The sequence below is a fragment of the Danio aesculapii genome, chromosome 15 (genome assembly GCF_903798145.1).
Source record: "Danio aesculapii chromosome 15, fDanAes4.1, whole genome shotgun sequence".
NCBI lineage: Eukaryota > Metazoa > Chordata > Actinopteri > Cypriniformes > Danionidae > Danio > Danio aesculapii.
This window is the reverse complement of record NC_079449.1, coordinates 15,450,928-15,460,953: the sequence shown is the minus strand read 5'-3', so window position 1 is coordinate 15,460,953 and position 10,026 is coordinate 15,450,928. Positions and strand designations below refer to the sequence as shown.

Here is a 10,026-nt window from a genome sequence, read left to right as displayed (position 1 = left end):
TATGGGTTATAATAGTATATATTTATTAGCGCTGGGCAAAGATTAATGTCAATTAATAGCATCCAAAATAAAAGTTGGTTTGACATAATATATATGTATTATATATATATATATATATATATATATATATATATATATATATATATATATATATATATATATATATATATATATACACTGTAAACCCTAATGCTGTAACTAATTAATTGAACTGAGTTGTATTAACTTAAATCATTAAAATTCGTTAATCTTAATTAACCTAGATGAGTATTTAGAACTTTTTCTTATTTTTGAGTTTGTAAAAATTAAATCTTTCAAGTAAGGTGAACGATTTTGCTGTGTTTAATTTATACAAAATGTCTCTTTAAAGTTTCATTAACTCAAAATCTTTCAGCCCAGTGATTTTGCGTGTGACGTCATCCAGGTTCACGTACGTTCTCGTGCTTCATTCGTTTTTTCAAGATGGCGGATCGGCCTCGCTTCACACTACAGTAAGTAAACTATTTACAAATCCAAGAAATATTAAATTTATGTTTTAATCAATATAATCACAGTAACAGTTCAATGTAATGTAGAGTTTGTCTGAATGCGTTTACATGTCGTGCATTACAGAAAACGTGTTTAGCCCCACTTGTTGCTAACTAACGTTAACATTACTGTTTTAAAAAATTTGAATCAGTGCAACGTTAGCGTTAGTTGTAATGTGTTAACTATGAATTCTAACAGTGTTATAAGGACAAAAACATCTGAAATCGGCAGATTCACTTTTTTTACATATTTTTAAATCTTGGCGCGAGCATGCGTTTTGGTTGTCATGGTGACGCGTGCTCACACAACCGAACGTCATGGCGCTGCGCTGAACTCTGTCCAGACTGTGAATGTGGTATTATCTTCGCGATCTGTAGGCACTACGGAAACGAAAGGCGCATAATCATAACTCAAATAATCTCCGCCTAAATACTGAACGGTATTTTCTGATGACGGGCAAAAACTTAGCCTCAAAACGTAGCTGTCTGTCACACACAGCTTGCTGCATGCTGATCCATACACGAGAGCCTAACGGAGAACATTTAAGCTGTGCTCCTCACCTGAGCAGGTACAGAGCAGAGCTTCATCTCACACTAGCACATTGAGGTAAAGTTGGTTTTATATTCATATATTCGTCCAGTAACAACTTGTGACTCTCTCCATATGTCGTTTACCATGGTACTTTGTGTATTCGGTCTGAAATCACATGCAAGTATGACATGAAAACAACATTAACGTTACACTTAATGCACAATTTTTTTGACTGAACAATGTTGTACTTTGAAAGTCATTGGCTGCTAATATGATTTTACTGTTTAGAATATGCAAAAACTACTTTTCTGAAATTATATTATATTATTAAGGAGAAAGTCTGAATATGTAAATATAAAACTAACTTTACCTCAATCACCAGTACTAATCAACACTGATTATTTCCCTGCGCTCGAGAAGACATCTCTGCATATGAATGATTACCTGATCAGTGCGATCAGTTAAATGATTTTAAATGTCATTTAAGTCAAACATATGTTAAAGGTATGGTAAACGTTTTTTTTTCCAATCTATTTTTTTTATGTTTACTCTGGAGAGAATATATATAGCCTAAAAAACAAAGTATGCCTAGCTATAACACAGTAATACAAAGTTATAAAAATTATTAAATAAAATATTAAATAAAATAATAGCAAAACAAATATTCTAATCATCCAGACGTGGTAAACAAGAAATAGTTTTTATATATCTTAAATATCTATATTTTTTAGGCTATATATTTTTACATCATTAGACAATAAGGTAAGTTTTGTTATTTCTAGCTTTTAAAAATAGGCCTTAAATTTATTTGTCGTCCCACTCAGTTTTCAAAATTTCAATACTGTTTAAGTTAAATCCGTGTTCATCGAATCAAAGCAACTAACATGATGATCAGCTCTATTGCTAACCGTTTTGGGGGTTAACGTTAGACATCATGCAATTGTACTACTTCCACTCTCAGCTGAATGAAACTGTGACTTTGTGTACATACAGAATTGAAGGTCGGTTGTTGCTGACTACAGAAAGATTCTTATATGGAGGCATGTAAAAGGTGGGTAAAATATTCATTTTGTACTACTATGCCTGGCATATCCAGTTAAAATAAATATTACAGTGTATTTGCAATGATACTTTTGCAGCAAGGAAAGTGAAACTTCAGCTAGACCTTGAGTTCAGTTTACAATATGAAGATCCTGATATCAACATCTGATCTGATCAACACCTGATTTTCATCTGAGGTAAAAAAATGAATAAGTAAATGAAACATAATGATAATATTAATATATTTTTTCTAGCATTATATATTTTGTAGTGTGGGTTTGTTTTATGAAAATTTCTCTTGTTTTTTTTAGCTGCAGAGTACCAACATGTTACAAATGAGAATTTTCCCCACAAATTCTTTGGACAACCGCACCACCACCTATTTCATTTTATGACAATTTTAAGGCAAACAGCATCCAAAACTGACAAGACAGCAGATACCCTGGCTAATCTTTTGAAGGTTTATGATGAGCAGGTATGTTTAGGGTCATGTATTAAAGTGTTAATTAAAATATAAATATATATTTTATTTAGATTTTTTTTTCTTAATTTTTGTCTTTGCAGGAACTGCATGATGTCAGTTCATGATGGACTACTGTTATCAGAGGTCTTTTGGTCTTGCTGCGTGAGCGTGACTGGGGATTCTTTAGGACCACCCTGGTAAGACTTCATTCATTCTTTTCACAATTAGGCATGTTCTATTGAAAAGATGAAAGTTGAGGAGCAACTTTTACTTAACATAATTGTAATCATGACTTGTTGATGAATCATGTAAAATTGGCTCAGTCATATTGATATTGTCCTAACATTAATATCCTTGAATTATATTTTAGATTAATAATCCTGAAGCGCTGACTGAAGATGCTTTATTGGCCCTGCAGTCACTGAGGGTCTCTGCTGTCCTGAAGAATGAATTGGACACCACCCACAGCACACTTCCAGACCTTTTTTGTCTTGTTTGGATTAATGTATGCTCTTCACATAGTATATAGTAAAGGACTTTGAACTTGTACAAAAAGTTTTGCTTGGCATGGATGATAGAAAATAGAAAGTCGATTAGCATAGAATCCTTAAAGAATGAGTTGATGTAGAGCCTTTTTTTGTACTCAATAAAGACTGTCACTGGGGTAGTAACTTCAAAACATGTATGTACCTTTAATTGGTAATGGTGCATTTTATTATATATATATATATATATATATATATATATATATATATATATATATATATATATATATATATATATATATATATATATATATAGGGATAGATTGTCTAAAACGTAAAATTCTGTCATTTACTTGCTCTTCACTTGTTCCAAACCTGTTTGAATTTCTTGCTTCTGTTGAACACAAAAGTTATTTTGAGGCATTGACTTTCTAATAGAAAAACAAATACTGTGGAAATCAGTGGTTCCAGGTTTCAGCTTTTTTGTCAAAAATAACCTTTTAAGTGTTCAACAGAAGATAGAAACTCAAACAGGTTTGGAATAAGTTAAAGTAAATGACAGAATCATAGTTCAACCAAGACTGAATATTTATATATATATACCATTTATATACCATTTGATAGTTACTGTGCCCCAATTACTTTTTTTTTCCAAAACAAGAGTCACTTCACAGAATGTGCACTTATTCTTTATTAATGAATGCTTTAAGACTAAGTTTCGTAGTTCTTATTAATCTTATTATTATTTAATTTTGTCAAACTTATAGTGTTTTTTTTTTTTCTTGAAGCTCTTGTTTGATATATTTGCATTTTTTGAAATTCTTATTAATTTCAGAATAGTGTTTATTTTAAATCTCCTAATGTCTAATTGTTTTTATTGTTTCATGACATTTGTAATTGCACAGGAGGCACATTTGTACTGTTGGACATTTTTTCTTTAAAAATAAATATCTAAAATGGTATTGTCTGTGTGTTTAAAATTACAGATGTATTTTGATAGATTTATGGGGTTTAAAGATTAAAATTATGGCTAATTTCATTTGTGAAACTGAGATGGAGAAGTTAATTTAATAAAAATGCTATCAAAATGTATGAGCTGGGTGACTTGAGTATTTAAAGTTGAAGGAAATTAAAACAATTAGGTTAATTACTATTAAAATGTATGAGCTAGGTGACTTGAGGATTTAAAGTTTGGAGAAATTAAAACAATTAAGTTAATTGCTATTAAAATATATGAGCTGAGTTACTTGGGTATTTTAAGTTAGGAGAATTGTCTTGCATGAGTACAACAAACTCAAAACTTGATGTTTCTGTTTACTTAAAATAGAAAATTTCATAACTTAAAAAATTTGACGTAACTGATTACCTCAAATTTTTTGAGTTTTGTCAACTTATTCGGGATTACAGTGTATATATATATATATATATATATATATATATATATATATATATTTATTACGTATATGTGACACACACATAGAAAAAAAAAACTATACAAAACAATTTTGTTAATTTGTATCATATACATATATATTTAATATCTAAATATAAATAAATAAACATTTAATAAAATATATGCATGCATGTGTGATTTTATATGTACATTATATACAGTTGAAGTCAGAATTATTAGCTCCCCTGAATTATTAGCCCCCCTGTTTATTTTTTCCCTAATTTCTGTGTAACGGAGAGAAGATTTTTTTCAGCACATTACTAAACATAATACTTTTACTAGCTTCTCTCATATCTGATTTATTTTATCGCTGCCAAGATGACAGTAAATAATATTTTACTAGATATTTTTCAAGACCCTTCTATACAGCTTAAACTGACATTTAAAAGCTTAACTGGGTTAATTAGGTTAACTAGGCAGGTTAGGGTAATTAGGAAAGTTATTGTATAACGATGGTTTGTTCTGTAGACTATCGAAAAAATATATATAGCTTAAAGGGGCTAATAATTTTGACCTTAAAATTGTTATTAAAAAATTAAAAACTGCTTTTATTCTATCTGAAATAAAACAAATAAGACTTTCTCCAGAAGAAAAATATTATCAGACATACTGTAAACATTTTCTTGCTCTGTTAAACATCATTTGGGTAATATTTAAAAGGGGGGCTAATAATTCTGACTTCAACTGTATACACACACACACACACACACACACACACACACACACACGCACACACATAATACGTCAAAACAAACTTTTATTTTTTCATGAGATTAATCGCAATTAATTTCTGCCCAACACTAATATTTATATTAAATATATATAATTTTATAATATATAATATTATAAATATATTTATAATATTCATATATATATTATTTGTATTATTTAAGTGCTGCAGAAGTGGAAATTTTAGGCTCAGTGTGGGGAAAAAACTAAAAAGAAATTGATTTTGTTTGGTTCATAATTATTGTAATTGCAATTGAAATGTAAAAAATGCCTTTTAAAACATATTGCATCTAAAATCTACATACAAAAAGAATGTTTTGGGTTTAAGGTATTTATTTTAAGCTACAATTCTAGCTATTAACAAACCATGATTTTTAGCTCAATAGACCAAACCAAATTTGCAGCGTATTAATAGTTAACATCCAGCACCTTAATAAGAGGCAGGTAATAAGCCTCTAGTGAGAATTGGTTCCTATAGTGTTACCATGTTTTCTTTGCATCAGACTGAAGAAGCACTGTAAAGCCAAAAAGCCCAAAATCTCAAACTTGAGAGGTTACATGAAAAAAAAAACTGTTTTGCCTGCAGTTTCTCACCTTAAAAAAACTAAACAAAAAGAAACAAGCCAACAGAAGCCGAGTTACAGTCTGCCTGGATCATAAATGTACACAACAACACTTCTACAGGCCCACATAGTTCAACAAGGGTGATGACTCACCAGCATAAAAGAGCTTCAAAGCCACATAAATATAGCCAAGCACACATCAAATATAGCCTATAGTTGGTGTGGGCATGTGTGTTTTCTGAGACGCTCGGCGTGCAGGTAGCATCCAAATGATGTTGCTTTCTGCATTAGCCTTTGTCCATTGAGGCTCTGAAGAATTCAGACGGCCCTTTTTGCTTTGGCAGACAGGAAAGATAATGCACCGTCACTTCGGCCCCCGGAGTCACCCAGCATAAGAGAGGAGAATAAGGAAAGCATGATATATTTATTAGAACTATCCGGAGTGTCTGCATTCAAAGGCTGCGTGAATCCTGTGACTCAGAGTTTGCAAACTTTTTTAAAAAGAGCCACCGAAAAAAAAGAGCCACAGAAATATGGAACTTTAAGACGTGAGGCAATATAGCAGTAAGGTTTGCCTCTCGCAGTGCTCAGACATTAAGAATGTGCCCCGTGTTTGAAATGTGACATATAGGAGCTGTTTCACATCACACACACTCAAAAAAAAGAGGATTTGGGGTGTTTCTTCAACTGCGGGCATTTTTGAATGAGAAACATTTGTTTTTATTCTGTCACATACTTGCTGAACAAATTTGTTTACTAACAATAATGTGAACGTTTTCAACATACTGTCATATCAAGGGTTTCTTTGGTGGAAAAGACTGTAGTGAACTGACATTTTTGCAAAACATTGAGAATACACACCCCTGTATACATTTCTGGAGAGTATGAGTTATGTAGCCAGCGGTACATATGGCTGCATTTTGTCTTTAAAACGAATGCTACAGGAACTATAGGTGTTTCTGTAAAAACTTCTCGACGGTGGTTGCTCCGCGTACGAAATTGTATAGCTCTAAAATAGCGTTTATTTGGACTAATGAATGTCAGAATGCATTTTTGTGTCTGCACTTTGCAGTGTACCTGTCTTGTCTGTCCCTGCTGTGGATCGACCGTTTAAGTTAGAGGTGGATGCCAGCGAGACTGAAGTTGGAGCTGTCCTGCAGGATAGTGCTGATGGTATCTCTCACCCTGTCTCTTATTTTTCTGCGAAATTAAATTGCCATAAAATTTATTTTTCTGTTGCAGAAAAGAAGACCCTGGCGATGTACAATCATAATCAGAGATTAATGTGTTGGGCTTTGATGGCCCAACATTATAATCGAAAGATTTAGCACAAAAAGGGGCATGACAATGTCGTTGCTGATGCCCTCTCAAGGTAAAAGTTTTTTTATTTCCTTTTTAATTTATTCTTTTTATTATTATTATTGTTGTTGTTGTTGTTGTTGTTGTTGTTTTTGTCTTGTTGGCTTTTGGAAACTTCATCCAGAATGCCAGGAGATGGGATTCTTCATTCAGGTGGAGTGTTACGGCTGCTGCCTGCTTGTGCATGTGTGTCATGACGTCACTCACTGTTTGTTTCCTGGAGTCTGACAGGTTCGTCTCTGCGCACCTGCGGCAAGTTGCTCTACTGCAAATTGGCTATAAATATGAACCGACGTTGCACGTAGAGAGAGGAGACCTCACTGCCAGCCATCAAGCATGATCTATTTTATTTTTATTTCCTGCCTCTTGTTTAAGTCTTAGTTTATTATGCTTTGTTTTTTGTTGGGTTTGTTAGTGTCAGGTTAGTGTTGGATATTTGTTGGAGAATGTGAGTTTTGATTATTTATATTTGCTTAGTTATGACACATGATTTATTAGATTTTTTGTTGTAATAAAGTTTAGATGAAACTGGGTTATGTGTCCTCTTTATGTTGCGTTCCCTTGTGGATTAAAACCAAAAAGCAAAGAGTTCGTAACAGGCGGTATGATGCTGCTGACTGCTTCTGTTTCTTGTGGCGCTATCAGCTGACCACTTACTACCGTGTGGACAGCTTTTCCACTGTTACCAGTTTATTGGCGCATACGTTGGCAGACTTGAGACACAGAGCAGAGTTGACCACAATGATGGGGTTCTAGTCCGTTGAAGAACGATTCCAGAAAGCAGGTAAGACAAAGACAAAAGGCAAAAAATAAAATAAACAAGTAAATAATATAGTGAGAATATTTTAAGATCTGAAAACGTGGTAAAAATCAGGCAGCTGTGCAGGTTTTTCTTTTTCTGGATTGCTTTTGAAAACATTGTTGCTTGGGTTTAGGGAAATTGGTGGGTGGGTCAATCTGTGCTTTTGAAAACACTATCGATTGGGTTTAGGGAAGGAGGTGGGTGGATCGGTCGGTCGGTCGGTCGGTCAGTCAATCAATCTGTCAGTCAGTCATTCGACAGCAGCCTCTGGTGTATTTACACGAGAAGAGCAGGCGTGAATGGAGAGAAAATTGAGATCTAAAAAAAGCATACACAACGGCCTCTGGAGCATTGGCGAAAACAAAATCTGCAAAAAAACATACCTCAGCAATAATATCCATTCTTTATTAAAAATGCTTCCCTTTTTTATGGTTGTACATATAATGTCATCATAAAAATCCATCCTATTTACCCTAAAACCTATCAACGCATGTAGATAAATGGACATGTTGTAGCGACTCATAATACTGCACTGTAAAATGGGATTAGTTGACTGTAGTGCCTAATAATTATTGAATAAACAAACTATGTGCATAATTATAAAAGTTAGTTAAGTCAATGGGTTTACTGACTTTTTAAAAGTAAAAACTTTAAGTTGTTGTTTTTTAAAGTAACTAATCGCATTTTACAGTGCATGTAACCGTGTAATGTAACGTAAAAACTGAACCTAAGGTAATAAATACTACATTTTGATTTAATTTATTACATAATGTAATAATTTACTCAAAATGTAATAAAGTCTTGAGTTCCTAATGTAATAATATATTTCAAAATGTATAAATGACCCAGTCAAAATTCCCAATCATCGTGTCTCTATGAAATTCTGAAGCAGAGATTAGGGTTGGGCGATGTTGACCAATTTGGCATCGTACGATGTCTAATGTGAAACTTCGCAATGCAGCGGGGAATTAATTATTTATGAATAATTAATTAATTCAAAACAAATTCTTTATTTGTAGCCTACCGTTTCAACTACCTGACCCGCATGGTCTTTATTTTATTTTATTTTACCCAAATCACAAAAAAATAAAGATAAGTTACACACAAATTACCACCTGTCAATCACTTTTTCCGCAGGACTCTGGCATGAACAGCCTGAGTGATCTGTGTCTTTATAATGCCGTTGACAAACTTGATCAGTAAAAAAGTTGCACAACCAACAGGAACCAACCAAAAGTATCTGAGGTTTTCACTAAAAATACTAAGTACAAGCGTGAAAGCGAAAGATTGAAGCAGTGTACAGACGCTGTGACACGTTACCTGATACAAAAGACCAGAGAGTCGTTAGATTAATTAAATATCACTTTTAACAACTATAGTGAGACACAATCCAGCGGTACATCCTTCATTTAAACTGTCCGGCGTGCACTGCTCTCTGGAGCTTAGACAAGCGCATGACAGTGTGTGTGGCTGTACGTGTGTGTGTGGTCACGTGATGTGTGGACAGAGAGCTGTTCAGATATGCTAGATGAAATGCCAGTGTGGACGGGGATTATTTTCATTCTAAAATGCTATTTTAAAACGAAGACGTATAAGTGTAAACGGGGCCTAAGTGTGTATTTTTCACAAGCAGGTTTGTGACAGGGGTGGGGCGATGCCGGCTCAGCATCATGATGTCAATCGACCATCGGCGATGGACGATGACATCGTCTATCGACCCAAACCTAGCAGACCACCCACATTTTATTCACAAAAAGTACATTTGTAGTTATTATTAATATTGAACACATAAATATAATATTTTTCATAGCTTAAACAAAGACTCAACAGTTTTTATATTTAAACGGTTGTTACAGATATTACAGTTTTGGTGAGTTTATTATGTAATATTCATTCATTCACTTTCTTTCAGCTTGGCCCCTTATTTATCAGAGGTCGCCACAGCGGAATGAACATTTCAATGAACCCAATTCACCTGTACTGCATGTCTTTGGACTGTGGGGGAAACCAGGACACCCAGAGGAAACCCATGCGAACACAGGGAGAACATGCAAACTCTACACAGAAACGGC

At 33.5% G+C, this 10,026-nt stretch overlaps 1 long non-coding RNA gene across 3 annotated transcripts; it reads left to right on the top strand.

Moving 5' to 3' along the window:
• The first annotated feature begins 237 nt into the window (after positions 1 to 237).
• On the top strand, positions 238 to 3,268 carry LOC130241418 (uncharacterized). 3 transcript variants are annotated; one of them, XR_008838870.1, is made up of 6 exons: positions 238 to 491; positions 2,053 to 2,110; positions 2,199 to 2,297; positions 2,412 to 2,575; positions 2,665 to 2,760; positions 2,934 to 3,268. It is a non-coding gene; the product is annotated as an uncharacterized LOC130241418 (long non-coding RNA). The 3 variants fall into 3 exon arrangements; XR_008838871.1 differs by lacking the exon at positions 238 to 491 and adding an exon at positions 1,051 to 1,134; XR_008838872.1 differs by lacking the exon at positions 238 to 491 and adding an exon at positions 1,063 to 1,096.
• The last annotated feature ends 6,758 nt before the right edge of the window (positions 3,269 to 10,026 follow it).